At 45.2% G+C, this 2,990-nt stretch overlaps 1 long non-coding RNA gene across 1 annotated transcript; it reads left to right on the forward strand.

Annotated features, from left to right (window-relative positions):
• The first annotated feature begins 235 nt into the window (after positions 1–235).
• LOC133027936 (uncharacterized) lies at positions 236–2,551 on the forward strand. Its single transcript, XR_009683286.1, has 2 exons — positions 236–374; positions 1,732–2,551. It is a non-coding gene; the product is annotated as an uncharacterized LOC133027936 (long non-coding RNA).
• Positions 2,552–2,990: the final 439 nt, after the last annotated feature.

Raw genomic sequence — 2,990 nt, forward strand, 5'->3', positions numbered from 1 at the left:
ATCTATCTATCTATCTATCTATCTATCTATCTATCTATCTATCTATCTATCTAAACAATGGTCCAACATGTCTGATCTGATATTTATCTTCAGGTCACAGACTGGACTGAGGTCAGCAGCATGTTGAGAGTCTGTGTTGACATGATGACGATCCACAACAACAGGAGGACACATTCTAATATTCATATTTCTTTATCCAGGTTGATTCTCTGCACTCTGTCAGAGATCAGCTGTTCTTCTCTGGCTTCAGCTCTGAGGTCAAACCCCTCTCATCTGAGAAAACTGGATCTGAGAGAGAACAACCTGCAGGACTCAGCAGTGAAGGAGCTGCTTGATCTACAGCAGAGTCCAACCTGTCGACTGGAGACTCTGAGGTCAGTAGATGGGTGGAGTCAGTCCACGCTGCTTTCATCAGTATTTTACTAAACACAGTCAGTATCACAGATCCAGGGTCTGTGCTACCAAGCAGGATTTGTGGTTATCAGGTTAACTTCAGGTTTAGTTTTTTCAGTCCTACGAAGCTCGTCCACTTCTTAACGAGGTAAATCACCATGGTAACCTCTGATGAACGGCTAACCTGCTCCAGGTTAAGTTGGAGATCAACCCGTATCAAAGCTCCGCCCACTGACCACAGTGACTCTACACTGTTGTGTGGTGCACACTCTCCTTAAAGGGACGGATAAGGGAAGTTTAAATCAACGTCTGGTTGGTTCAGTTGATCTCTAACTCACCCAGAACATCTCAATGTCTCCAGACTCATCTTGTCCCCAAAACACCAGATGACCTCAGTCAGCTTCCTGGAGACAGGTCCATGTGTCTTTATTGAGTAGTGATGTCAGAGGTGTCCACCACAGTGTGTCCTCAGAGTCAGTGAGACAGTGTGTCCACAGAGACAGCGAGTCAGTGTGTGTCCTCAGAGACAGTGAGACGGTGTGTGTCCTCAGAGTCAGTGAGACAGTGTGTGTCTTCTGAGTCAGTGAGACAGTGTGTGTCCTCAAAGTCAGTGAGACAGTGTGTGTCCTCAGAGACAGTGAGACAGTGTGTGTCCTCAGAGTCAGTGAGACAGTGTGTGTCTTCTTGTCTTCCACTCGTCTTGTGAGTAAACAACAGATTCAGATCTCGTGGCCTTGAGTTATTTATCTCGTTCACACGTTATTATCTCGTGGTCACGTAATATATTTTTACCAGATGCCACCAGGGGGCGCTGTAACTTACACAAGCTGGACCACAGCTGACAGCCTCACACGAGGGACAGAGACGTGTCGTCTTCATCTGATCTGAGACAGTTTGTCCTCTCACTTCATCAGTGAAGAACTGATCAGGTGGATCTTTGTCACAGCTCTGAGATCAGTGGGACTGAAGCCTCTCCTCATCACCATGGTAACCAGGAGCTCTTCATACAGAGCAGAACCTCTGCTGAGGTCCATCTGTCTCATCTGGTCCCAGTTTGTCAGAAGCAGATGTTCATCAACACACAGTGAAACATGTCTTCACCTGTAACAGCAGTAAATCCACCTCTCAGGTGTCCACTCTGCACTTTGACATGCAGAGGACACACACTGAGCTCTTAGCGTGTTCATTCCAACACGTGAACATGAAGCAGAGAGGAAGCTGCTCCACCTCTGAACAGGACTGAAGTCCCTGCTGCTCTTTCTACTGGATGTGCTGCATCACTGACTCACAGCTGATGAAGTGAGTCTCTGGGACACTGATGTCTTCTTCTCTCAACAGGTGGGAGTGATCTTAGTGGAGGTGAGTGTGAAGAGGACAGTGTGTGTGGACGGAGGCTGAGCTGTGTCCTGAGGATCCAGAGGCTGAAGCAGCAGCAGCTTGTGTGTAGGCTCCAATCTACACAACCCCTAATCTGCATGTGTTTGTGAGATGAAGCCGGAGCACCTGGAGAAAACACGGGGAGAACATGCAGACTCCACACAGGAAGACCCATCTGAACCGGATTCAAACCAGCAACCTTCCTGCCCCGATTGTGTTTATCCACATGAAAAATGTGTTTATTGAAATGACACAACACAAGCAGAATATATAAACCCTCTATAAAGAGTCACATCCAGTGTGTTTAAGTTTGTCTTTATTATTGTCCACCTTTGTCCCTCAGTATGTCTCCATGTGTGTAGAACCACATTCTGTGTAGATGTTTGTTTATGATCTTAAAGTTCCTGGATTCACGTCACAAATTGATTTAGTTCAACACAAAGTTAAACACATTGAAATCACTTTGAGTTTAAAATCAGAGTTTTGTCTTTGACACAAAAGATCAAAACTCTGGACTTAAAAATGGGACGTTTTCATTTCTGCATCAGGTGCAGAGCGGTGGTGGCTTTTCTACTTTTGACCCACAGGTGGCGCTGCAGTATAACAGCAGCACATCCCAGTCAAAGCCTTTGTATTCAGTCTATGAGTCAAACACATGGATCATTTCCTCTGTGACAAACCAGATGTAACGAGAAGAAAAACATCTCAGAGAGAAAAGTTCTGTTTCTACTTGTCTCTGCTTTAATGCTCAATAAACATCCTTCCACCGACTTCACTGGAATCATGACTCAGCGTTTCTTTCCTCTTCAAACAAACAGGTGGAAACATCTCGTCCTTGGTGCAGGTAAAATAACAAAATCACCAGTTTGACATAATGGAAACAACCAGAAGAAAAGTGAATGAGACATTTACAGTATGAAGAAGAGTCGATGAAGAGCAGAGCATCTTGAAGTCTCTGAGGAAACTGTTTAATAAACATTTTACCATATTTAATAGAAAACTGACCGAGGATGTTTTATACAAACGAAGATGAAGATTCTTGTTGTATGTTCTCGACCACCACCTCAGAACAACCACCAGGGGGAGACTGTAGCAGGCCTCTGGGAACAGCTGCATGCTCGGAGGTTCCCAGCAGAGACAAGGGACAGAAAGTGTCTGAGAGATGATGTCCTGAAGACAGGGGACATTTTGGGCCTGCTGTGTTGAACAGTTTGTGTTAT

This window comes from Limanda limanda, chromosome 2 (assembly GCF_963576545.1).
Source record: "Limanda limanda chromosome 2, fLimLim1.1, whole genome shotgun sequence".
Lineage (NCBI taxonomy): Eukaryota > Metazoa > Chordata > Actinopteri > Pleuronectiformes > Pleuronectidae > Limanda > Limanda limanda.